Raw genomic sequence first — 26,138 nt, forward strand, 5'->3', positions numbered from 1 at the left:
ACCAGACCTTTACTGTAATTAGTGCACACTGAAGAAGTAACTTCTAAAAACCAGAATATCTAAAAACCATAGCACAAGTGATGGATTACTGCATTCTTTTTGCAAATTTTATTATTTCCAAATGTTTGACAAACATCTCTCCAGTTGAAAACTGATTTGAAACAGTTTCAAAATTAGTTTGGAGTAAAGAAACCACTGAAGTTGATGGGATTATAGAAAGTTTCAATATAGATAAGCTATCATAAAACTTTGAAAATTAAACTTTAAGGAAAATGAACAAAGTTAGGTCCCACCGAGATTTGAACTCGGATCACTGGATTCAAAGTCCAGAGTGCTCACCCTTACACCATAGAACCCTTTATTATAGAATCTTCCTCTACTCAATATAGCTGATCTTTGAAATACTGAATGTTCTCCTGTTTTAGGTACATTTGGCATTTTTGTGTTTGCTGATGCTTTTATGTATGGCTGGTTCACTCAGTTGGTTAGAGCGTGGAGATAATAATGCCAAGGTCACGAGTTTGATCCACATATAGGCCATGTGCTTTTACTTGTTGTCCTACAAGAAATGCCAAGAAAGGATTTTATCCAGCAACAAAGTGCATGAAGACTGGGATCAACACATGGCATTGGCTAGAGTTAGCAGCCTTTGAAACTTGCTAGAGAACATCATAGACACATACAAAACAGAGAATTTTTAAATCCATGTTAGGAATAAACAAAAATGTCATCCTTTGGCTGATGCAGCATTTCTCTATATGGCATACAGAGAAAACTTTTACTCAAATATAGCAATATGGCAAATCTAAGAAATGCAAAGGCAACTTAATCAATCAGGACTTTTTTTGGTGATTGAATCTACTGGGGACTAGGTTTTAAGAAGAGAAGAAGACCAGACCTTTACTCTAATTAGTGCACACTGAAGAAGTAAATTCTAAAAACCAGAATATCTAAAAACCATAGCACAAGTGATGGATTACTGCATTCTTTTTGCAGATATTATTATTTCCAAATGTTTGACAAACATCTCTTCAGTTGAAAACTGATTTGAAACAGTTTCAAAATTAGTTTGGAGTAAAGAAAGCACTGAAGTTGATGGGATTATAGAAAGTTTCAATATAGATAAGCTATCATAAAACTTTGAAAATTAAACTTTAAGGAAAATGAGCAAAGTTAGGTTCCACCGAGATTTGAACTCGGATCACTGGATTCAAAGTCCAGAGTGCTCACCATTACACCATAGAACCCTTTATTATAGAATCATCCTCTACTCAATATAGCTGATCTTTGAAATACTGAATGTTCTCCTGTTTTAGGTACATTTGTCATTTTTGTGTTTGCTGATGCTTTTATGTATGGCTGGTTCACTCAGTTGGTTAGAGCGTGGAGCTAATAATGCCAAGGTCATGGGTTTGATCCCCATATAAGCCATGTGCTTTTTCTTGTTGTCCTACAAGAAATGCCAAGAAAGGATTTTATCCAGCAACAAAGTGCATGAAGACTGGGATCAACACATGGCATTGGCTAGAGTTAGCAGCCCTTGAAACTTGCTAGAGAACATCATAGACACATACAAAACAGAGAATTTTTAAATCCATGTTAGGAATAAACAAAAAGGTCATCCTTTGGCTGATGCAGCATTTCTCTATATGGCATACAGAGAAAACTTTTTCTCAAATATTGCAATATGGCAAATCTAAGAAATGCAAAGGCAACTTAATCAATCAGGACTTTTTTTGGTGATTGAATCTACTGGGGACTAGGTTTTAAGAAGAGAAGAAGACCAGACCTTTACTCTAATTAGTGCACACTGAAGAAGTAACTTCTAAAAACCAGAATATCTAAAAACCATAGCACAAGTGATGGATTACTGCATTCTTATTGCAACTTTTCTTATTTCCAAATGTTTGACAAACATCTCTCCAGTTGAAAACTGATTTGAAACAGTTTCAAAATTAGTTTGGAGTAAAGAAACCACTGAAGTTGATGGGATTTATAGAAAGTTTCAATATAGATAAGCTATCCTAAAACTTTGAAAATTAAACTTTAAGGAAAATGAACAAAGTTAGGTTCCACCGAGATTTGAACTTGGATCACTGGATTCAAAGTCCAGAGCGCTCACCATTACACCATAGAACCCTTTATTATAGAATCATCCTCTACTCAATATAGCTGATCTTTGAAATACTGAATGTTCTGCTGTTTTAGGTACATTTGGCATTTTTGTGTTTGCTGATGCTTTTATGTATGGCTGGTTCACTCAGTTGGTTAGAGCGTGGAGCTAATAATGCCATGGTCATGGGTTTGATCCCCATATAAGCCATGTGCTTTTTCTTGTTATCCTACAAGAAATGCCAAGAAAGGATTTTATCCAGCAACAAAGTGCATGAAGAGTGGGATCAACACATGGCATTGGCTACAGTTAGCAGCCCTTGAAACTTGCTAGAGAACATCATAGACACATACAAAACAGAGAATTTTTAAATCCATGTTAGGAATAAACAAAAATGTCATCCTTTGGCTGATGCAGCATTTCTCTATATGGCATACAGAGAAAACTTTTTCTCAAATATAGCAATATGGCAAATCTAAGAAATGCAAAGGCAACTTAATCAATCAGGACTTTTTTTTGGTGATTGAATCTACTGGGGACTAGGTTTTAAGAAGAGAAGAAGACCAGACCTTTACTCTAATTAGTGCACACTGAAGAAGTAAATTCTAAAAACCAGAATATCTAAAAACCATAACACAAGTGATGGATTACTGCATTCTTTTTGCAGATTTTATTATTTCCAAATGTTTGACAAACATCTCTTCAGTTGAAAACTGATTTGAAACAGTTTCAAAATTAGTTTGGAGTAAAGAAAGCACTGAAGTTGATGGGATTATAGAAAGTTTCAATATAGATAAGCTATCATAAAACTTTGAAAATTAAACTTTAAGGAAAATGAGCAAAGTTAGGTTCCACCGAGATTTGAACTTGGATCACTGGATTCAAAGTCCAGAGTGCTCACCATTACACAATAGAACACTTTACTATAGAATCATCCTCTACTCAATATAGCTGATCTTTGAAATACTGAATGTTCTCCTGTTTTAGGTACATTTGTCATTTTTGTGTTTGCTGATGCTTTTATGTATGGCTGGTTCACTCAGTTGGTTAGAGCGTGGAGCTAATAATGCCAAGGTCATGGGTTTGATCCCCATATAAGCCATGTGCTTTTTCTTGTTGTCCTACAAGAAATGCCAAGAAAGGATTTTATCCAGCAACAAAGTGCATGAAGACTGGGATCAACACATGGCATTGGCTAGAGTTAGCAGCCCTTGAAACTTGCTAGAGAACATCATAGACACATACAAAACAGAGAATTTTTAAATCCATGTTAGGAATAAACAAAAAGGTCATCCTTTGGCTGATGCAGCATTTCTCTATATGGCATACAGAGAAAACTTTTTCTCAAATATTGCAATATGGCAAATCTAAGAAATGCAAAGGCAACTTAATCAATCAGGACTTTTTTTGGTGATTGAATCTACTGGGGACTAGGTTTTAAGAAGAGAAGAAGACCAGACCTTTACTCTAATTAGTGCACACTGAAGAAGTAACTTCTAAAAACCAGAATATCTAAAAACCATAGCACAAGTGATGGATTACTGCATTCTTATTGCAACTTTTCTTATTTCCAAATGTTTGACAAACATCTCTCCAGTTGAAAACTGATTTGAAACAGTTTCAAAATTAGTTTGGAGTAAAGAAACCACTGAAGTTGATGGGATTTATAGAAAGTTTCAATATAGATAAGCTATCCTAAAACTTTGAAAATTAAACTTTAAGGAAAATGAACAAAGTTAGGTTCCACCGAGATTTGAACTTGGATCACTGGATTCAAAGTCCAGAGCGCTCACCATTACACCATAGAACCCTTTATTATAGAATCATCCTCTACTCAATATAGCTGATCTTTGAAATACTGAATGTTCTGCTGTTTTAGGTACATTTGGCATTTTTGTGTTTGCTGATGCTTTTATGTATGGCTGGTTCACTCAGTTGGTTAGAGCGTGGAGCTAATAATGCCATGGTCATGGGTTTGATCCCCATATAAGCCATGTGCTTTTTCTTGTTATCCTACAAGAAATGCCAAGAAAGGATTTTATCCAGCAACAAAGTGCATGAAGAGTGGGATCAACACATGGCATTGGCTACAGTTAGCAGCCCTTGAAACTTGCTAGAGAACATCATAGACACATACAAAACAGAGAATTTTTAAATCCATGTTAGGAATAAACAAAAATGTCATCCTTTGGCTGATGCAGCATTTCTCTATATGGCATACAGAGAAAACTTTTTCTCAAATATAGCAATATGGCAAATCTAAGAAATGCAAAGGCAACTTAATCAATCAGGACTTTTTTTTGGTGATTGAATCTACTGGGGACTAGGTTTTAAGAAGAGAAGAAGACCAGACCTTTACTCTAATTAGTGCACACTGAAGAAGTAAATTCTAAAAACCAGAATATCTAAAAACCATAACACAAGTGATGGATTACTGCATTCTTTTTGCAGATTTTATTATTTCCAAATGTTTGACAAACATCTCTTCAGTTGAAAACTGATTTGAAACAGTTTCAAAATTAGTTTGGAGTAAAGAAAGCACTGAAGTTGATGGGATTATAGAAAGTTTCAATATAGATAAGCTATCATAAAACTTTGAAAATTAAACTTTAAGGAAAATGAGCAAAGTTAGGTTCCACCGAGATTTGAACTTGGATCACTGGATTCAAAGTCCAGAGTGCTCACCATTACACAATAGAACACTTTACTATAGAATCATCCTCTACTCAATATAGCTGATCTTTGAAATACTGAATGTTCTCCTGTTTTAGGTACATTTGTCATTTTTGTGTTTGCTGATGCTTTTATGTATGGCTGGTTCACTCAGTTGGTTAGAGCGTGGAGCTAATAATGCCAAGGTCATGGGTTTGATCCCCATATAAGCCATGTGCTTTTTCTTGTTGTCCTACAAGAAATGCCAAGAAAGGATTTTATCCAGCAACAAAGTGCATGAAGACTGGGATCAACACATGGCATTGGCTAGAGTTAGCAGCCCTTGAAACTTGCTAGAGAACATCATAGACACATACAAAACAGAGAATTTTTAAATCCATGTTAGGAATAAACAAAAAGGTCATCCTTTGGCTGATGCAGCATTTCTCTATATGGCATACAGAGAAAACTTTTTCTCAAATATTGCAATATGGCAAATCTAAGAAATGCAAAGGCAACTTAATCAATCAGGACTTTTTTTGGTGATTGAATCTACTGGGGACTAGGTTTTAAGAAGAGAAGAAGACCAGACCTTTACTCTAATTAGTGCACACTGAAGAAGTAACTTCTAAAAACCAGAATATCTAAAAACCATAGCACAAGTGATGGATTACTGCATTCTTTTTGCAAATTTTATTATTTCCAAATGTTTGACAAACATCTCTCCAGTTGAACACTGATTTGAAACAGTTTCAAAATTAGTTTGGAGTAAAGAAACCACTGAAGTTGATGGGATTATAGAAAGTTTCAATATAGATAAGCTATCATAAAACTTTGAAAATTAAACTTTAAGGAAAATGAACAAAGTTAGGTTCGACCGAGATTTGAACTCGGATCACTGGATTCAAAGTCCAGAGTGCTCACCCTTACACCATAGAACCCTTTATTATAGAATCTTCCTCTACTCAATATAGCTGATCTTTGAAATACTGAATGTTCTCCTGTTTTAGGTACATTTGGCATTTGTGTGTTTGCTGATGCTTTTATGTATGGCTGGTTCACTCAGTTGGTTAGAGCGTGGAGCTAATAATGCCAAGGTCATGGGTTTGATCCCCATATAAGCCATGTGCTTTTTCTTGTTATCCTACAAGAAATGCCAAGAAAGGATTTTATCCAGCAACAAAGTGCATGAAGAGTGGGATCAACACATGGCATTGGCTAGAGTTAGCAGCCCTTGAAACTTGCTAGAGAACTTCATAGACACATACAAAACAGAGAATTTTTAAATCCATGTTAGGAATAAACAAAAATGTCATCCTTTGGGTGATGCAGCATTTCTCTATATGGCATACAGAGAAAACTTTTTCTCAAATATTGCAATATGGCAAATCTAAGAAATGCAAAGACAACTTAATCAATCAGGACTTTTTTTGGTGATTGAATCTACTGGGGACTAGGTTTTAAGAAGAGAAGAAGACCAGACCTTTACTGTAATTAGTGCACACTGAAGAAGTAACTTCTAAAAACCAGAATATCTAAAAACCATAGCACAAGTGATGGATTACTGCATTCTTTTTGCAAATTTTATTATTTCCAAATGTTTGACAAACATCTCTCCAGTTGAAAACTGATTTGAAACAGTTTCAAAATTAGTTTGGAGTAAAGAAACCACTGAAGTTGATGGGATTATAGAAAGTTTCAATATAGATAAGCTATCATAAAACTTTGAAAATTAAACTTTAAGGAAAATGAACAAAGTTAGGTCCCACCGAGATTTGAACTCGGATCACTGGATTCAAAGTCCAGAGTGCTCACCCTTACACCATAGAACCCTTTATTATAGAATCTTCCTCTACTCAATATAGCTGATCTTTGAAATACTGAATGTTCTCCTGTTTTAGGTACATTTGGCATTTTTGTGTTTGCTGATGCTTTTATGTATGGCTGGTTCACTCAGTTGGTTAGAGCGTGGAGATAATAATGCCAAGGTCAAGAGTTTGATCCACATATAGGCCATGTGCTTTTACTTGTTGTCCTACAAGAAATGCCAAGAAAGGATTTTATCCAGCAACAAAGTGCATGAAGACTGGGATCAACACATGGCATTGGCTAGAGTTAGCAGCCTTTGAAACTTGCTAGAGAACATCATAGACACATACAAAACAGAGAATTTTTAAATCCATGTTAGGAATAAACAAAAAGGTCATCCTTTGGCTGATGCAGCATTTCTCTATATGGCATACAGAGAAAACTTTTTCTCAAATATTGCAATATGGCAAATCTAAGAAATGCAAAGGCAACTTAATCAATCAGGACTTTTTTTGGTGATTGAATCTACTGGGGACTAGGTTTTAAGAAGAGAAGAAGACCAGACCTTTACTCTAATTAGTGCACACTGAAGAAGTAACTTCTAAAAACCAGAATATCTAAAAACCATAGCACAAGTGATGGATTACTGCATTCTTTTTGCAAATTTTATTATTTCCAAATGTTTGACAAACATCTCTCCAGTTGAACACTGATTTGAAACAGTTTCAAAATTAGTTTGGAGTAAAGAAACCACTGAAGTTGATGGGATTATAGAAAGTTTCAATATAGATAAGCTATCATAAAACTTTGAAAATTAAACTTTAAGGAAAATGAACAAAGTTAGGTCCCACAGAGATTTGAACTCGGATCACTGGATTCAAAGTCCAGAGTGCTCACCGTTACACCATAGAACCCTTTATTATAGAATCTTCCTCTACTCAATATAGCTGATCTTTGAAATACTGAATGTTCTCCTGTTTTAGGTACATTTGGCATTTGTGTGTTTGCTGATGCTTTTATGTATGGCTGGTTCACTCAGTTGGTTAGAGCATGGAGATAATAATGCCAAGGTCACGGGTTTGATCCACATATAGGCCATGTGCTTTTACTTGTTGTCCTACAAGAAATGCCAAGAAAGGATTTTATCCAGCAACAAAGTGCATGAAGACTGGGATCAACACATGGCATTGGCTAGAGTTTGCAGCCTTTGAAACTTGCTAGAGAACATCATAGACACATACAAAACAGAGAATTTTTAAATCCATGTTAGGAATAAACAAAAATGTCATCCTTTGGCTGATGCAGCATTTCTCTATATGGCATACAGAGAAAACTTTTTCTCAAATATAGCAATATGGCAAATCTAAGAAATGCAAAGGCAACTTAATCAATCAGGACTTTTTTTGGTGATTGAATCTACTGGGGACTAGGTTTTAAGAAGAGAAGAAGACCAGACCTTTACTCTAATTAGTGCACACTGAAGAAGTAAATTCTAAAAACCAGAATATCTAAAAACCATAGCACAAGTGATGGATTACTGCATTCTTTTTGCAAATTTTATTATTTACAAATGTTTGACAAACATCTCTCCAGTTGAAAACTGATTTGAAACAGTTTCAAAATTAGTTTGGAGTAAAGAAACCACTGAAGTTGATGGGATTTATAGAAAGTTTCAATATAGATAAGCTATCCTAAAACTTTGAAAATTAAACTTTAAGGAAAATGAACAAAGTTAGGTTCCACCGAGATTTGAACTCGGATCACTGGATTTAAAGTCCAGAGTGCTCACCATTACACAATAGAACCCTTTATTATAGAATCATCCTCTACTCAATATAGCTGATCTTTGAAATACTGAATGTTCTTCTGTTTTAGGTACATTTGGCATTTTTGTGTTTGCTGATGCTTTTATGTATGGCTGGTTCACTCAGTTGGTTAGAGCGTGGAGCTAATAATGCCAAGGTCATGGGTTTGATCCCCATATAAGCCATGTGCTTTTTCTTGTTATCCTACAAGAAATGCCAAGAAAGGATTTTATCCAGCAACAAAGTGCATGAAGAGTGGGATCAACACATGGCATTGGCTAGAGTTAGCAGCCCTTGAAACTTGCTAGAGAACTTCATAGACACATACAAAACAGAGAATTTTTAAATCCATGTTAGGAATAAACAAAAATGTCATCCTTTGGGTGATGCAGCATTTCTCTATATGGCATACAGAGAAAACTTTTTCTCAAATATTGCAATATGGCAAATCTAAGAAATGCAAAGACAACTTAATCAATCAGGACTTTTTTTGGTGATTGAATCTACTGGGGACTAGGTTTTAAGAAGAGAAGAAGACCAGACCTTTACTGTAATTAGTGCACACTGAAGAAGTAACTTCTAAAAACCAGAATATCTAAAAACCATAGCACAAGTGATGGATTACTGCATTCTTTTTGCAAATTTTATTATTTCCAAATGTTTGACAAACATCTCTCCAGTTGAAAACTGATTTGAAACAGTTTCAAAATTAGTTTGGAGTAAAGAAACCACTGAAGTTGATGGGATTATAGAAAGTTTCAATATAGATAAGCTATCATAAAACTTTGAAAATTAAACTTTAAGGAAAATGAACAAAGTTAGGTCCCACCGAGATTTGAACTCGGATCACTGGATTCAAAGTCCAGAGTGCTCACCCTTACACCATAGAACCCTTTATTATAGAATCTTCCTCTACTCAATATAGCTGATCTTTGAAATACTGAATGTTCTCCTGTTTTAGGTACATTTGGCATTTTTGTGTTTGCTGATGCTTTTATGTATGGCTGGTTCACTCAGTTGGTTAGAGCGTGGAGCTAATAATGCCAAGGTCACGAGTTTGATCCACATATAGGCCATGTGCTTTTTCTTGTTGTCCTACAAGAAATGCCAAGAAAGGATTTTATCCAGCAACAAAGTGCATGAAGACTGGGATCAACACATGGCATTGGCTAGAGTTAGCAGCCCTTGAAACTTGCTAGAGAACATCATAGACACATACAAAACAGAGAATTTTTAAATCCATGTTAGGAATAAACAAAAAGGTCATCCTTTGGCTGATGCAGCATTTCTCTATATGGCATACAGAGAAAACTTTTTCTCAAATATTGCAATATGGCAAATCTAAGAAATGCAAAGGCAACTTAATCAATCAGGACTTTTTTTGGTGATTGAATCTACTGGGGACTAGGTTTTAAGAAGAGAAGAAGACCAGACCTTTACTCTAATTAGTGCACACTGAAGAAGTAACTTCTAAAAACCAGAATATCTAAAAACCATAGCACAAGTGATGGATTACTGCATTCTTATTGCAACTTTTCTTATTTCCAAATGTTTGACAAACATCTCTCCAGTTGAAAACTGATTTGAAACAGTTTCAAAATTAGTTTGGAGTAAAGAAACCACTGAAGTTGATGGGATTTATAGAAAGTTTCAATATAGATAAGCTATCCTAAAACTTTGAAAATTAAACTTTAAGGAAAATGAACAAAGTTAGGTTCCACCGAGATTTGAACTCGGATCACTGGATTCAAAGTCCAGAGTGCTCACCATTACACAATAGAACCCTTTATTATAGAATCATCCTCTACTCAATATAGCTGATCTTTGAAATACTGAATGTTCTGCTGTTTTAGGTACATTTGGCATTTTTGTGTTTGCTGATGCTTTTATGTATGGCTGGTTCACTCAGTTGGTTAGAGCGTGGAGCTAATAATGCCATGGTCATGGGTTTGATCCCCATATAAGCCATGTGCTTTTTCTTGTTATCCTACAAGAAATGCCAAGAAAGGATTTTATCCAGCAACAAAGTGCATGAAGAGTGGGATCAACACATGGCATTGGCTAGAGTTAGCAGCCCTTGAAACTTGCTAGAGAACATCATAGACACATACAAAACAGAGAATTTTTAAATCCATGTTAGGAATAAACAAAAATGTCATCCTTTGGCTGATGCAGCATTTCTCTATATGGCATACAGAGGAAACTTTTTCTCAAATATTGCAATATGGCAAATCTAAGAAATGCAAAGGCAACTTAATCAATCAGGACTTTTTTTGGTGATTGAATCTACTGGGGACTAGGTTTTAAGAAGAGAAGAAGACCAGACCTTTACTCTAATTAGTGCACACTGAAGAAGTAACTTCTAAAAACCAGAATATCTAAAAACCATAGCACAAGTGATGGATTACTGCATTCTTTTTGCAAATTTTATTATTTCCAAATGTTTGACAAACATCTCTCCAGTTGAAAACTGATTTGAAACAGTTTCAAAATTAGTTTGGAGTAAAGAAACCACTGAAGTTGATGGGATTATAGAAAGTTTCAATATAGATAAGCTATCATAAAACTTTGAAAATTAAACTTTAAGGAAAATGAACAAAGTTAGGTCCCACCGAGATTTGAACTCAGATCACTGGATTCAAAGTCCAGAGTGCTCACCGTTACACCATAGAACCCTTTATTATAGAATCTTCCTCTACTCAATATAGCTGATCTTTGAAATACTGAATGTTCTCCTGTTTTAGGTACATTTGGCATTTTTGTGTTTGCTGATGCTTTTATGTATGGCTGGTTCACTCAGTTGGTTAGAGCGTGGAGATAATAATGCCAAGGTCACGGGTTTGATCCACATATAGGCCATGTGCTTTTACTTGTTGTCCTACAAGAAATGCCAAGAAAGGATTTTATCCAGCAACAAAGTGCATGAAGACTGGGATCAACACATGGCATTGGCTAGAGTTAGCAGCCTTTGAAACTTGCTAGAGAACATCATAGACACATACAAAACAGAGAATTTTTAAATCCATGTTAGGAATAAACAAAAATGTCATCCTTTGGCTTATGCAGCATTTCTCTATATGGCATACAGAGAAAACTTTTTCTCAAATATAGCAATATGGCAAATCTAAGAAATGCAAAGGCAACTTAATCAATCAGGACTTTTTTTGGTGATTGAATCTACTGGGGACTAGGTTTTAAGAAGAGAAGAAGACCAGACCTTTACTCTAATTAGTGCACACTGAAGAAGTAAATTCTAAAAACCAGAATATCTAAAAACCATAACACAAGTGATGGATTACTGCATTCTTTTTGCAGATTTTATTATTTCCAAATGTTTGACAAACATCTCTTCAGTTGAAAACTGATTTGAAACAGTTTCAAAATTAGTTTGGAGTAAAGAAAGCACTGAAGTTGATGGGATTATAGAAAGTTTCAATATAGATAAGCTATCATAAAACTTTGAAAATTAAACTTTAAGGAAAATGAGCAAAGTTAGGTTCCACCGAGATTTGAACTCGGATCACTGGATTCAAAGTCCAGAGTGCTCACCATTACACCATAGAACACTTTATTATAGAATCATCCTCTACTCAATATAGCTGATCTTTGAAATACTGAATGTTCTCCTGTTTTAGGTACTTTTGTCATTTTTGTGTTTGCTGATGCTTTTATGTATGGCTGGTTCACTCAGTTGGTTAGAGCGTGGAGCTAATAATGCCAAGGTCATGGGTTTGATCCCCATATAAGCCATGTGCTTTTTCTTGTTGTCCTACAAGAAATGCCAAGAAAGGATTTTATCCAGCAACAAAGTGCATGAAGACTTGGATCAACACATGGCATTGGCTAGAGTTAGCAGCCCTTGAAACTTGCTAGAGAACATCATAGACACATACAAAACAGAGAATTTTTAAATCCATGTTAGGAATAAACAAAAAGGTCATCCTTTGGCTGATGCAGCATTTCTCTATATGGCATACAGAGAAAACTTTTTCTCAAATATTGCAATATGGCAAATCTAAGAAATGCAAAGGCAACTTAATCAATCAGGACTTTTTTTGGTGATTGAATCTACTGGGGACTAGGTTTTAAGAAGAGAAGAAGACCAGACCTTTACTCTAATTAGTGCACACTGAAGAAGTAACTTCTAAAAACCAGAATATCTAAAAACCATAGCACAAGTGATGGATTACTGCATTCTTATTGCAACTTTTCTTATTTCCAAATGTTTGACAAACATCTCTCCAGTTGAAAACTGATTTGAAACAGTTTCAAAATTAGTTTGGAGTAAAGAAACCACTGAAGTTGATGGGATTTATAGAAAGTTTCAATATAGATAAGCTATCCTAAAACTTTGAAAATTAAACTTTAAGGAAAATGAACAAAGTTAGGTTCCACCGAGATTTGAACTCGGATCACTGGATTCAAAGTCCAGAGTGCTCACCATTACACCATAGAACCCTTTATTATAGAATCATCCTCTACTCAATATAGCTGATCTTTGAAATACTGAATGTTCTGCTGTTTTAGGTACATTTGGCATTTTTGTGTTTGCTGATGCTTTTATGTATGGCTGGTTCACTCAGTTGGTTAGAGCGTGGAGCTAATAATGCCATGGTCATGGGTTTGATCCCCATATAAGCCATGTGCTTTTTCTTGTTATCCTACAAGAAATGCCAAGAAAGGATTTTATCCAGCAACAAAGTGCATGAAGAGTGGGATCAACACATGGCATTGGCTAGAGTTAGCAGCCCTTGAAACTTGCTAGAGAACATCATAGACACATACAAAACAGAGAATTTTTAAATCCATGTTAGGAATAAACAAAAATGTCATCCTTTGGGTGATGCAGCATTTCTCTATATGGCATACAGAGGAAACTTTTTCTCAAATATTGCAATATGGCAAATCTAAGAAATGCAAAGGCAACTTAATCAATCAGGACTTTTTTTGGTGATTGAATCTACTGGGGACTAGGTTTTAAGAAGAGAAGAAGACCAGACCTTTACTCTAATTAGTGCACACTGAAGAAGTAACTTCTAAAAACCAGAATATCTAAAAACCATAGCACAAGTGATGGATTACTGCATTCTTTTTGCAAATTTTATTATTTCCAAATGTTTGACAAACATCTCTCCAGTTGAACACTGATTTGAAACAGTTTCAAAATTAGTTTGGAGTAAAGAAACCACTGAAGTTGATGGGATTATAGAAAGTTTCAATATAGATAAGCTATCATAAAACTTTGAAAATTAAACTTTAAGGAAAATGAACAAAGTTAGGTCCCACAGAGATTTGAACTCGGATCACTGGATTCAAAGTCCAGAGTGCTCACCGTTACACCATAGAACCCTTTATTATAGAATCTTCCTCTACTCAATATAGCTGATCTTTGAAATACTGAATGTTCTCCTGTTTTAGGTACATTTGGCATTTGTGTGTTTGCTGATGCTTTTATGTATGGCTGGTTCACTCAGTTGGTTAGAGCGTGGAGATAATAATGCCAAGGTCACGGGTTTGATCCACATATAGGCCATGTGCTTTTACTTGTTGTCCTACAAGAAATGCCAAGAAAGGATTTTATCCAGCAACAAAGTGCATGAAGACTGGGATCAACACATGGCATTGGCTAGAGTTAGCAGCCTTTGAAACTTGCTAGAGAACATCATAGACACATACAAAACAGAGAATTTTTAAATCCATGTTAGGAATAAACAAAAATGTCATCCTTTGGCTGATGCAGCATTTCTCTATATGGCATACAGAGAAAACTTTTTCTCAAATATAGCAATATGGCAAATCTAAGAAATGCAAAGGCAACTTAATCAATCAGGACTTTTTTTGGTGATTGAATCTACTGGGGACTAGGTTTTAAGAAGAGAAGAAGACCAGACCTTTACTCTAATTAGTGCACACTGAAGAAGTAAATTCTAAAAACCAGAATATCTAAAAACCATAGCACAAGTGATGGATTACTGCATTCTTTTTGCAGATTTTATTATTTCCAAATGTTTGACAAACATCTCTTCAGTTGAAAACTGATTTGAAACAGTTTCAAAATTAGTTTGGAGTAAAGAAACCACTGAAGTTGATGGGATTATAGAAAGTTTCAATATAGATAAGCTATCCTAAAACTTTGAAAATTAAACTTTAAGGAAAATGAACAAAGTTAGGTCCCACCGAGATTTGAACTCAGATCACTGGATTCAAAGTCCAGAGTGCTCACCATTACACCATAGAACCCTTTATTATATAACTTCCTCTACTCAATATAGCAGATCTTTGAAATACTGAATGTTCTCCTGTTTTAGGTACATTTGGCATTTTTGTGTTTGCTGATGCTTTAATGTATGGCCGGTTTGCTCAGTTGGTTAGAGCGTGGAGCTAATAATGCCAAGGTCACGGGTTCGATCCACATATAGGCCATTTGCTTTTTCTTGTTGTCCTACAAGAAAAGCCAAGAAGGGATTTTATCCAGCGACAAAGTGCATGAAGACTGGGATCAATACAAGGCATTGGCTAAAGTTAGCAGCCCTTGAAACTTGCTAGAGAACATCATAGACACATACAAAACAGAGAATTTTTAAATCCATGTTAGGAATAAACAAAAATGTCATCCTTTGGCTGATGCAGCATTTCTCTCTATGGCATACAGAGAAAACTTTTTCTCAAATATTGCAATATGGCAAATCTAAGAAATGCAAAGACAACTTAATCAATCAGGACTTTTTTTGGTGATTGAATCTACTGGGGACTAGGTTTTAAGAAGAGAAGAATACCAGACCTTTACTCTAATTAGTGCACACTGAAGAAGTAACTTCTAAAAACCAGAATATCTAAAAACCATAGCACAAGTGATGGATTACTGCATTCTTATTGCAACTTTTCTTATTTCCAAATGTTTGACAAACATCTCTCCAGTTGAAAACTGATTTGAAACAGTTTCAAAATTAGTTTGGAGTAAAGAAACCACTGAAGTTGATGGCATTCATAGAAAGTTTCAATATAGATAAGCTATCATAAAACTTTGAAAATTAAACTTTAAGGAAAATGAACAAAGTTAGGTCCCACCGAGATATGAACTTGGATCACTGGATTCAAAGTCCAGAGTGCTCACCATTACACCATAGAACCCTTTATTATAGAATCTTCCTCTACTCAATATAGCTGATCTTTGAAATTCTGAATGTTCTCCTGTTTTAGATACATTTGGCATTTTTGTGTTTGCTGATGCTTTTATGTATGGCCGGTTTGCTCAGTTGGTTAGAGCGTGGAGCTAATAACGCCAAGGTCACGGGTTCGATCCACATTTAGGCCATGTGCTTTTACTTGTTGTCCTACAAGAAAAGCCAAGAAGTGATTTTATCCAGCGACAAAGTGCATGAAGACTGGGATCAATACAAGGCATTGGCTAAAGTTAGCAGCCCTTGAAACTTGCTAGAGAACATCATAGACACATACAAAACAGAGAATTTTTAAATCCATGTTAGGAATAAACAAAAATGTCATCCTTTGGCTGATGCAGCATTTCTCTCTATGGCATACAGAGAAAACTTTTTCTCAAATATTGCAATATGGCAAATCTAAGAAATGCAAAGACAACTTAATCAATCAGTACTTTTTTTGGTGATTGAATCTACTGGGGACTAGGTTTTAAGAAGAGAAGAAGACCAGACCTTTACTCTAATTAGTGCACACTGAAGAAGTAACTTCTAAAAACCAGAATATCTAAAAACCATAGCACAAGTGATGGATTACTGCATTCTTATTGCAACTTTTCTTATTTCCAAATGTTTGACAAACATCTCTCCAGTTGAAAACTGATTTGAAACAGTTTCAAAATTAGTTTGGAGTAAAGAAACCACTGAAGTTGATGGCATTCATAGAAAGTTTCAATATAGATAAGCTATCATAAAACTTTGAAAATTAAACTTTAAGGAAAATGAACAAAGTTAGGTCCCACCGAGATATGAACTTGTATCACTGGATTCAAAGTCCAGAGTGCTCACCATTACACCATAGAACCCTTTATTATAGAATCTTCCTCTACTCAATATAGCTGATCTTTGAAATACTGAATGTTCTCCTGTTTTAGATACATTTGGCATTTTTGTGTTTGCTGATGCTTTTATGTATGGCCGGTTTGCTCAGTTGGTTAGAGCGTGGAGCTAATAACGCCAAGGTCACGGGTTTGATCCACATATAGGCCATGTGCTTTTACTTGTTGTCCTACAAGAAATGCCAAGAAAGGATTTTATCCAGCAACAAAGTGCATGAAGACTGGGATCAACACATGGCATTGGCTAGAGTTAGCAGCCTTTGAAACTTGCTAGAGAACATCATAGACACATACAAAACAGAGAATTTTTAAATCCATGTTAGAAATAAACAAAAATGTCATCCTTTGGCTGATGCAGCATTTCTCTATATGGCATACAGAGAAAACTTTTTCTCAAATATAGCAAAATGGCAAATCTAAGAAATGCAAAGGCAACTTAATCAATCAGGACTTTTTTTGGTGATTGAATCTACTGGGGACTAGGTTTTAAGAAGAGAAGAAGACCAGACCTTTACTCTAATTAGTGCACACTGAAGAAGTAAATTCTAAAAACCAGAATATCTAAAAACCATAGCACAAGTGATGGATTACTGCATTCTTTTTGCAGATTATATTATTTCCAAATGTTTGACAAACATCTCTTCAGTTGAAAACTGATCTGAAACAGTTTCAAAATTAGTTTGGAGTAAAGAAAGCACTGAAGTTGATGGGATTATAGAAAGTTTCAATATAGATAAGCTATCATAAAACTTTGAAAATTAAACTTTAAGGAAAATGAACAAAGTCAGGTCCCACCGAGAATTGAACTCGGATCACTGGATTCAAAGTCCAGAGTGCTCACCATTACATCATAGAACCCTTTATTATAGAATCTTCCTCTACTCAATATAGCTGATCTTTGAAATATTGAATGTTCTCCTGTTTTAGGTACATTTGGCATTTTTGTGTTTGCTGATGCTTTTATGTATGGTCGGTTTGCTCAGTTGGTCAGAGCGTGGAGCTAATAACGCCAAGGTCACGGGTTCGATCCACATATAGGCAATTTGCTTTTTCATGTTGTCCTACAAGAAATGCCAAGAAAGGATTTTATCCAGCAACAAAGTGCATGAAGACTGGGATCAACACATGGCATTGGCTAGAGTTAGCAGCCCTTGAAACTTGCTAGAGAACATCATAGACACATACAAAACAGAGAATTTTTAAATCCATGTTAGGAATAAACAAAAATGTCATCCTTTGGCTGATGCAGCATTTCTCTATATGGCATACAGAGAAAACTTTTTCTCAAATATTGCAATATGGCAAATCTAAGAAATGCAAAGGCAACTTAATCAATCAGGACTTTTTTTGGTGATTGAATCTACTGGGGACTAGCTTTTAAGAAGAGAAGAAGACCAGACCTTTACTCTAATTAGTGCACACTGAAGAAGTAACTTCTAAAAACCAGAATATCTAAAAACCATAGCACAAGTGATGGATTACTGCATTCTTTTTGCAAATTTTATTATTTCCAAATGTTTGACAAACATCTCTCCAGTTGATTTGAAACAGTTTCAAAATTAGTTTGGAGTAAAGAAAGCAATGAAGTTGATGGGATTATAGAAAGTTTAAATATAGATAAGCTATCATAAAACTTTGAAAATTAAACTTTAAGGAAAATGAACAAAGTTAGGTCCCACAGAGATTTGAACTCGGATCACTGGATTCAAAGACCAGAGTGCTCACCATTACACCATAGAACCCTTTATTATATAATCTTCCTCTACTCATTATAGCTGATCTTTGAAATACTGAATTTTCTCCTGTTTTAGGTACATTTGGCATTTTTGTGTTTGCTGATGCTTTTATGTATGGCCGGTTTGCTCAGTTGGTTAGAGCGTGGAGCTAATAATGCCAAGGTCACGGGTTTGATCCCCATATAAGCCATGTGCTTTTTCTTGTTATCCTACAAGAAATGCCAAGAAAGGATTTTATCCAGCAACAAAGTGCATGAAGAGTGGGATCAACACATGGCATTGGCTAGAGTTAGCAGCCCTTGAAACTTGCTAGAGAACATCATAGACACATACAAAACAGAGAATTTTTAAATCCATGTTAGGAATAAACAAAAATGTCATCCTTTGGCTGATGCAGTATTTCTCTATATGGCATACAGAGAAAACTTTTCTCAAATATTGCAATATGGCAAATCTAAGAAATGCAAAGGCAACTTAATCAATCAGTACTTATTTTGGTGATTGAATCTACTGGGGACTAGGTTTTAAGAAGAGAAGAAGACCAGACCTTTACTCTAATTAGTGCACACTGAAGAAGTAACTTCTAAAAACCAGAATATCTAAAAACCATAGCACAAGTGATGGATTACTGCATTCTTTTTGCAAATTTTATTATTTCCAAATGTTTGACAAACATCTCTCCAGTTGAAAACTGATTTGAAACAGTTTCAAAATTAGTTTGGAGTAAAGAAAGCAATGAAGTTGATGGGATTATAGAAAGTTTCAATATAGATAAGCTATCATAAAACTTTGAAAATTAAACTTTAAGGAAAATGAACAAAGTTAGGTCCCACCGAGATTTGAACTCAGATCACTGGATTCAAAGTCCAGAGTGCTCACCATTACACCATAGAACCCTTTATTATAGAATCTTCCTCTACTCAATATAGCTGATCTTTGAAATACTGAATGTTCTCCTGTTTTAGGTACATTTGGCATTTTTGTGTTTGCTGATGCTTTTATGTATGGCCGGTTTGCTCAGTTGGTTAGAGCGTGGAGAAAATAACGCCAAGGTCACGGGTTTGATCCACATATAGGCCATTTGCTTTTTCATGTTGTCCTACAAGAAATGCCAAGAAAGGATTTTATCCAGCAACAAAGTGCATGAAGACAGGGATCAACACATGGCATTGGCTAGAGTTAGCAGCCCTTGAAACTTGCTAGAGAACATCATAGACACATACACAACAGAGAATTTTTAAATCCATGTTAGGAATAAACAAAAATGTCATCCTTTGGCTGATGCAGCATTTCTCTATATGGCATACAGAGAAAACTTTTTCTCAAATATTGCAATATGGCAAATCTAAGAAATGCAAAGGCAACTTAATCAATCAGGACTTTTTTTGGTGATTGAATCTACTGGGGACTAGGTTTTAAGAAGAGAAGAAGATCAGACCTTTACTCTAATTAGTGCACACTGAAGAAGTAAATTCTAAAAACCAGAATATCTAAAAACCATAGCACAAGTGATGGATTACTGCATTCTTTTTGCAGATTATATTATTTCCAAATGTTTGACAAACATCTCTTCAGTTGAAAACTGATTTGAAACAGTTTCAAAATTAGTTTGGAGTAAAGAAAGCACTGAAGTTGATGGGATTATAGAAAGTTTCAATATAGATAAGCTATCATAAAACTTTGAAAATTAAACTTTAAGGAAAATGAACAAAGTCAGGTCCCACCGAGAATTGAACTCGGATCACTGGATTCAAAGTCCAGAGTGCTCACCATTACATCATAGAACCCTTTATTATAGAATCTTCCTCTACTCAATATAGCTGAACTTTGAAATACTGAATGCTCTCCTGTTTTAGGTACATTTGGCATTTTTGTGTTTGCTGATGCTTTTATGTATGGCCGGTTTGCTCAGTTGGTTAGAGCGTGGAGCTAATAACGCCAAGGTCACGGGTTCGATCCACATATAGGCCATTTGCTTTTTCATGTTGTCCTACAAGAAATGCCAAGAAAGGATTTTATCCAGCAACAAAGTGCATGAAGACTGGGATCAACACATGGCATTGGCTAGAGTTAGCAGCCCTTGAAACTTGCTAGAGAACATCATAGACACATACAAAACAGAGAATTTTTAAATCCATGTTAGGAATAAACAAAAATGTCATCCTTTGGCTGATGCAGCATTTCTCTATATGGCATACAGAGAAAACTTTTTCTCAAATATTGCAATATGGCAAATCTAAGAAATGCAAAGGCAACTTAATCAATCAGGACTTTTTTTGGTGATTGAATCTACTGGGGACTAGCTTTTAAGAAGAGAAGAAGACCAGACCTTTACTCTAATTAGTGCACACTGAAGAAGTAACTTCTAAAAACCAGAATATCTAAAAACCATAGCACAAGTGATGGATTACTGCATTCTTTTTGCAAATTTTATTATTTCCAAATGTTTGACAAACATCTCTCCAGTTGATTTGAAACAGTTTCAAAATTAGTTTGGAGTAAAGAAAGCAATGAAGTTGATGGGATTATAGAAAGTTTAAATATAGATAAGCTATCATAAAACTTTGAAAATTAAACTTTAAGGAAAATGAACAAAGTTAGGTCCCACAGAGATTTGAACTCGGATCACTGGATTCAAAGACCAGAGTGCTCACCATTACACCATAGAACCCTTTATTATATAATCTTCCTCTACTCATTATAGCTGATCTTTGAAATACTGAATTTTCTCCTGTTTTAGGTACATTTGGCATTTTTGTGTTTGCTGATGCTTTTATGTATGGCCGGTTTGCTCAGTTGGTTAGAGCGTGGAGCTAATAATGCCAAGGTCACGGGTTTGATCCCCATATAAGCCATGTGCTTTTTCTTGTTATCCTACAAGAAATGCCAAGAAAGGATTTTATCCAGCAACAAAGTGCATGAAGAGTGGGATCAACACATGGCATTGGCTAGAGTTAGCAGCCCTTGAAACTTGCTAGAGAACATCATAGACACATACAAAACAGAGAATTTTTAAATCCATGTTAGGAATAAACAAAAATGTCATCCTTTGGCTGATGCAGTATTTCTCTATATGGCATACAGAGAAAACTTTTCTCAAATATTGCAATATGGCAAATCTAAGAAATGCAAAGGCAACTTAATCAATCAGTACTTATTTTGGTGATTGAATCTACTGGGGACTAGGTTTTAAGAAGAGAAGAAGACCAGACCTTTACTCTAATTAGTGCACACTGAAGAAGTAACTTCTAAAAACCAGAATATCTAAAAACCATAGCACAAGTGATGGATTACTGCATTCTTTTTGCAAATTTTATTATTTCCAAATGTTTGACAAACATCTCTCCAGTTGAAAACTGATTTGAAACAGTTTCAAAATTAGTTTGGAGTAAAGAAAGCAATGAAGTTGATGGGATTATAGAAAGTTTCAATATAGATAAGCTATCATAAAACTTTGAAAATTAAACTTTAAGGAAAATGAACAAAGTTAGGTCCCACCGAGATTTGAACTCAGATCACTGGATTCAAAGTCCAGAGTGCTCACCATTACACCATAGAACCCTTTATTATAGAATCTTCCTCTACTCAATATAGCTGATCTTTGAAATACTGAATGTTCTCCTGTTTTAGGTACATTTGGCATTTTTGTGTTTGCTGATGCTTTTATGTATGGCCGGTTTGCTCAGTTGGTTAGAGCGTGGAGAAAATAACGCCAAGGTCACGGGTTTGATCCACATATAGGCCATTTGCTTTTTCATGTTGTCCTACAAGAAATGCCAAGAAAGGATTTTATCCAGCAACAAAGTGCATGAAGACAGGGATCAACACATGGCATTGGCTAGAGTTAGCAGCCCTTGAAACTTGCTAGAGAACATCATAGACACATACACAACAGAGAATTTTTAAATCCATGTTAGGAATAAACAAAAATGTCATCCTTTGGCTGATGCAGCATTTCTCTATATGGCATACAGAGAAAACTTTTTCTCAAATATTGCAATATGGCAAATCTAAGAAATGCAAAGGCAACTTAATCAATCAGGACTTTTTTTGGTGATTGAATCTACTGGGGACTAGGTTTTAAGAAGAGAAGAAGATCAGACCTTTACTCTAATTAGTGCACACTGAAGAAGTAAATTCTAAAAACCAGAATATCTAAAAACCATAGCACAAGTGATGGATTACTGCATTCTTTTTGCAGATTATATTATTTCCAAATGTTTGACAAACATCTCTTCAGTTGAAAACTGATTTGAAACAGTTTCAAAATTAGTTTGGAGTAAAGAAAGCACTGAAGTTGATGGGATTATAGAAAGTTTCAATATAGATAAGCTATCATAAAACTTTGAAAATTAAACTTTAAGGAAAATGAACAAAGTCAGGTCCCACCGAGAATTGAACTCGGATCACTGGATTCAAAGTCCAGAGTGCTCACCATTACATCATAGAACCCTTTATTATAGAATCTTCCTCTACTCAATATAGCTGAACTTTGAAATACTGAATGCTCTCCTGTTTTAGGTACATTTGGCATTTTTGTGTTTGCTGATGCTTTTATGTATGGCCGGTTTGCTCAGTTGGTTAGAGCGTGGAGCTAATAACGCCAAGGTCACGGGTTCGATCCACATATAGGCCATTTGCTTTTTCATGTTGTCCTACAAGAAATGCCAAGAAAGGATTTTATCCAGCAACAAAGTGCATGAAGACTGGGATCAACACATGGCATTGGCTAGAGTTAGCAGCCCTTGAAACTTGCTAGAGAACATCATAGACACATACAAAACAGAGAATTTTTAAATCCATGTTAGGAATAAACAAAAATGTCATCCTTTGGCTGATGCAGCATTGCTCTATATGGCATACAGAGAAAACTTTTCTCAAATATTGCAATATGGCAAATCTAAGGAATGCAAAGGCAACTTAATCAATCAGGACTTTTTTTGGTGATTGAATCTACTGGGGACTAGGTTTTAAGAAGAGAAGAAGACCAGACCTTTACTCTAATTAGTGCACACTGAAGAAGTAAATTCTAAAAACCAGAATATCTAAAAACCATAGCACAAGTGATGGATTACTGCATTCCTTTTGCAAATTTTATTATTTCCAAATGTTTGACAAACATCTCTCCAGTTGAAAACTGATTTGAAACAGTTTCAAAATTAGTTTGGAGTTATAAAAGCAATGAAGTTGATGGGATTATTGAAAGTTTCAATATAGATAAGCTATCATAAAACTTTGAAAATTAAACTTTAAGGAAAATGAACAAAGTTAGGTCCCACCGAGATTTGAACTCATATCACTGGATTCAAAGTCCAGAGTGCTCACCTTTACACCATAGAACCCTTTATTATAGAATCTTCCTCTACTCAATATAGCTGATCTTTGAAATATTGAATGTTCTCCTGTTTTAGGTACATTGGGCATTTTTGTGTTTGCTGATGCTTTTATGTATGGCCGGTTTGCTCAGTTGGTTAGAGCGTGGAGCTAATAACGCCAAGGTCACGGGTTTGATCCCCATATAAACCATGTGCTTTTTCTTGTTATCCTACAAGAAATGCCAAGAAAGGATTTTATCCAGCAACAAAGTGCATGAAGAGTGGGATCAACACATGGCATTGGCTAGAGTTAGCAGCCCTTGAAACTTGCTAGAGAACATCATAGACACATACAAAACAGAGAATTTTTAAATCCATGTTAGGAATAAACAAAAATGTCATCCTTTGGCTGATGCAGTATTTCTCTATATGGCATACAGAGAAAACTTTTCTCAAATATTGCAATATGGCAAATCTAAGAAATGCAAAGGCAACTTAATCAATCAGTACTTATTTTGGTGATTGATTCTTCTGGGGACTAGGTTTTAAGAAGAGAAGAAGACCAGACCTTTACTCTAATTAGTGCACACTGAAGAAGTAACTTCTAAAAACCAGAATATCTAAAAACCATAGCACAAGTGATGGATTACTGCATTCTTTTTGCAAATTTTATTATTTCCAAATGTTTGACAAACATCTCTCCAGTTGAAAACTGATTTGAAACAGTTTCAAAATTAGTTTGGAGTAAAGAAAGCAATGAAGTTGATGGGATTATAGAAAGTTTCAATATAGATAAGCTATCATAAAACTTTGAAAATTAAACTTTAAGGAAAATGAACAAAGTTAGGTCCCACCGAGATTTGAACTTGGATCACTGGATTCAAAGTAAAGAGTGCTCACCATTACACCAGAGAACCCTTTATTAGAGAATCTTCCTCTACTCAATATAGCTGATCTTTGAAATACTGAATGTTCTCCTGTTTTAGATACATTTGGCATTTTTGTGTTTGCTGATGCTTTTATGTATGGCCGGTTTGCTCAGTTGGTTAGAGCGTGGAGCTAATAACGCCAAGGTCACGGGTTCGATCCACATATAGGCCATGTGTTTTTACTTGTTGTCCTACAAGAAAAGCCAAGAAGGGAATTTATCCAGCGACAAAGTGCATGAAGACTGGGATCAATACAAGGCATTGGCTAAAGTTAGCAGCCCTTTAAACTTGCTAGAGAACATCATAGACACATACAAAACAGAGAATTTTTAAATCCATGTTAGGAATAAACAAAAATGTCATCCTTTGGCTGATGCAGCATTTCTCTATATGGCATACAGAGAAAACTTTTTCTCAAATATTGCAATATGGCAAATCTAAGAAATGCAAAGGCAACTTAATCAATCAGGACTTTATTTGGTGATTGAATCTACTGGGGACTAGGTTTTATGAAGAGAAGAAGACCAGACCTTTACTCTAATTAGTGCACACTGAAGAAGGAACTTCTAAAAACCAGAATATCTAAAAACCATAGCACAAGTGATGGATTACTGCATTCTTTTTGCAAATTTTATTATTTCCAAATGTTTGACAAACATCTCTCCAGTTGAAAACTGATTTGAAACAGTTTCAAAATTAGTTTGGAGTAAAGAAACCACTGAAGTTGATGGCATTCATAGAAAGTTTCAATATAGATAAGCTATCATAAAACTTTGAAAATTAAACTTTAAGGAAAATGAACAAAGTTAGGTCCCACCAAGATATGAACTTGGATCACTGGATTCAAAGTCCAGAGTGCTCACCATTACACCATAGAACCCTTTATTATAGAATCTTCCTCTACTCAATATAGCTGATCTTTGAAATACTGAATGTTCTCCTGTTTTAGATACATTTGGCATTTTTGTGTTTGCTGATGCTTTTATGTATGGCCGGTTTGCTCAGTTGGTTAGAGCGTGGAGCTAATAACGCCAAGGTCACGGGTTCGATCCACATATAGGCCATGTGTTTTTACTTGTTGTCCTACAAGAAAAGCCAAGAAGGGAATTTATCCAGCGACAAAGTGCATGAAGACTGGGATCAATACAAGGCATTGGCTAAAGTTAGCAGCCCTTTAAACTTGCTAGAGAACATCATAGACACATACAAAACAGAGAATTTTTAAATCCATGTTAGGAATAAACAAAAATGTCATCCTTTGGCTGATGCAGCATTTCCCTCTATGGCATACAGAGAAAACTTTTTCTCAAATATTGCAATATGGCAAATCTAAGAAATGCAAAGACAACTTAATCAATCAGGACTTTTTTTGGTGATTGAATCTACTGGGGACTAGGTTTTAAGAAGAGAAGAAGACCAGACCTTTACTCTAATTAGTGCACACTGAAGAAGTAACTTTTAAAAACCAGAATATCTAGAAACCATAGCACAAGTGATGGATTACTGCATTCTTATTGCAACTTTTCTTATTTCCAAATGTTTGACAAACATCTCTCCAGTTGAAAACTGATTTGAAACAGTTTCAAAATTAGTTTGGAGTAAAGAAACCACTGAAGTTGATGGCATTCATAGAAAGTTTCAATATAGATAAGCTATCATAAAACTTTGAAAATTGAACTTTAAGGAAAATGAACAAAGTTAGGTCCCACCGAGATATGAACTT

At 35.2% G+C, this 26,138-nt stretch overlaps 22 non-coding genes across 22 annotated transcripts; all 22 read right to left on the reverse strand.

Annotated features, from left to right (window-relative positions):
• Positions 1–284: 284 nt before the first annotated feature.
• On the reverse strand, positions 285–356 carry TRNAQ-UUG (transfer RNA glutamine (anticodon UUG)). Its single transcript has one exon. It is a non-coding gene; the product is annotated as a tRNA-Gln (tRNA).
• Positions 357–1,175: 819 nt separating this feature from the next.
• On the reverse strand, positions 1,176–1,247 carry TRNAQ-UUG (transfer RNA glutamine (anticodon UUG)). Its single transcript has one exon. It is a non-coding gene; the product is annotated as a tRNA-Gln (tRNA).
• An 820-nt stretch (positions 1,248–2,067) lies between these two features.
• On the reverse strand, positions 2,068–2,139 carry TRNAQ-UUG (transfer RNA glutamine (anticodon UUG)). Its single transcript has one exon. It is a non-coding gene; the product is annotated as a tRNA-Gln (tRNA).
• A 1,712-nt stretch (positions 2,140–3,851) lies between these two features.
• TRNAQ-UUG (transfer RNA glutamine (anticodon UUG)) lies at positions 3,852–3,923 on the reverse strand. Its single transcript has one exon. It is a non-coding gene; the product is annotated as a tRNA-Gln (tRNA).
• A 1,711-nt stretch (positions 3,924–5,634) lies between these two features.
• TRNAQ-UUG (transfer RNA glutamine (anticodon UUG)) lies at positions 5,635–5,706 on the reverse strand. The gene has a single exon. It is a non-coding gene; the product is annotated as a tRNA-Gln (tRNA).
• Positions 5,707–6,525: 819 nt separating this feature from the next.
• Positions 6,526–6,597, reverse strand: TRNAQ-UUG (transfer RNA glutamine (anticodon UUG)). The gene has a single exon. It is a non-coding gene; the product is annotated as a tRNA-Gln (tRNA).
• An 819-nt stretch (positions 6,598–7,416) lies between these two features.
• Positions 7,417–7,488, reverse strand: TRNAQ-UUG (transfer RNA glutamine (anticodon UUG)). The gene has a single exon. It is a non-coding gene; the product is annotated as a tRNA-Gln (tRNA).
• A 1,711-nt stretch (positions 7,489–9,199) lies between these two features.
• Positions 9,200–9,271, reverse strand: TRNAQ-UUG (transfer RNA glutamine (anticodon UUG)). Its single transcript has one exon. It is a non-coding gene; the product is annotated as a tRNA-Gln (tRNA).
• An 820-nt stretch (positions 9,272–10,091) lies between these two features.
• Positions 10,092–10,163, reverse strand: TRNAQ-UUG (transfer RNA glutamine (anticodon UUG)). The gene has a single exon. It is a non-coding gene; the product is annotated as a tRNA-Gln (tRNA).
• An 819-nt stretch (positions 10,164–10,982) lies between these two features.
• Positions 10,983–11,054, reverse strand: TRNAQ-UUG (transfer RNA glutamine (anticodon UUG)). The gene has a single exon. It is a non-coding gene; the product is annotated as a tRNA-Gln (tRNA).
• Positions 11,055–11,873: 819 nt separating this feature from the next.
• TRNAQ-UUG (transfer RNA glutamine (anticodon UUG)) lies at positions 11,874–11,945 on the reverse strand. The gene has a single exon. It is a non-coding gene; the product is annotated as a tRNA-Gln (tRNA).
• Positions 11,946–12,765: 820 nt separating this feature from the next.
• TRNAQ-UUG (transfer RNA glutamine (anticodon UUG)) lies at positions 12,766–12,837 on the reverse strand. Its single transcript has one exon. It is a non-coding gene; the product is annotated as a tRNA-Gln (tRNA).
• Positions 12,838–13,656: 819 nt separating this feature from the next.
• Positions 13,657–13,728, reverse strand: TRNAQ-UUG (transfer RNA glutamine (anticodon UUG)). The gene has a single exon. It is a non-coding gene; the product is annotated as a tRNA-Gln (tRNA).
• Positions 13,729–14,547: 819 nt separating this feature from the next.
• On the reverse strand, positions 14,548–14,619 carry TRNAQ-UUG (transfer RNA glutamine (anticodon UUG)). Its single transcript has one exon. It is a non-coding gene; the product is annotated as a tRNA-Gln (tRNA).
• Positions 14,620–17,221: 2,602 nt separating this feature from the next.
• TRNAQ-UUG (transfer RNA glutamine (anticodon UUG)) lies at positions 17,222–17,293 on the reverse strand. Its single transcript has one exon. It is a non-coding gene; the product is annotated as a tRNA-Gln (tRNA).
• An 812-nt stretch (positions 17,294–18,105) lies between these two features.
• Positions 18,106–18,177, reverse strand: TRNAQ-UUG (transfer RNA glutamine (anticodon UUG)). The gene has a single exon. It is a non-coding gene; the product is annotated as a tRNA-Gln (tRNA).
• An 818-nt stretch (positions 18,178–18,995) lies between these two features.
• On the reverse strand, positions 18,996–19,067 carry TRNAQ-UUG (transfer RNA glutamine (anticodon UUG)). The gene has a single exon. It is a non-coding gene; the product is annotated as a tRNA-Gln (tRNA).
• Positions 19,068–19,886: 819 nt separating this feature from the next.
• TRNAQ-UUG (transfer RNA glutamine (anticodon UUG)) lies at positions 19,887–19,958 on the reverse strand. The gene has a single exon. It is a non-coding gene; the product is annotated as a tRNA-Gln (tRNA).
• An 812-nt stretch (positions 19,959–20,770) lies between these two features.
• Positions 20,771–20,842, reverse strand: TRNAQ-UUG (transfer RNA glutamine (anticodon UUG)). Its single transcript has one exon. It is a non-coding gene; the product is annotated as a tRNA-Gln (tRNA).
• Positions 20,843–21,660: 818 nt separating this feature from the next.
• On the reverse strand, positions 21,661–21,732 carry TRNAQ-UUG (transfer RNA glutamine (anticodon UUG)). Its single transcript has one exon. It is a non-coding gene; the product is annotated as a tRNA-Gln (tRNA).
• An 819-nt stretch (positions 21,733–22,551) lies between these two features.
• Positions 22,552–22,623, reverse strand: TRNAQ-UUG (transfer RNA glutamine (anticodon UUG)). Its single transcript has one exon. It is a non-coding gene; the product is annotated as a tRNA-Gln (tRNA).
• A 2,600-nt stretch (positions 22,624–25,223) lies between these two features.
• On the reverse strand, positions 25,224–25,295 carry TRNAQ-UUG (transfer RNA glutamine (anticodon UUG)). Its single transcript has one exon. It is a non-coding gene; the product is annotated as a tRNA-Gln (tRNA).
• Between the last annotated feature and the right edge of the window lie 843 nt (positions 25,296–26,138).

The sequence above is a fragment of the Taudactylus pleione genome, unplaced genomic scaffold (genome assembly GCF_031769625.1).
Source record: "Taudactylus pleione unplaced genomic scaffold, aTauple2 ptg000085l, whole genome shotgun sequence".
Classification (NCBI taxonomy): domain Eukaryota; kingdom Metazoa; phylum Chordata; class Amphibia; order Anura; family Myobatrachidae; genus Taudactylus; species Taudactylus pleione.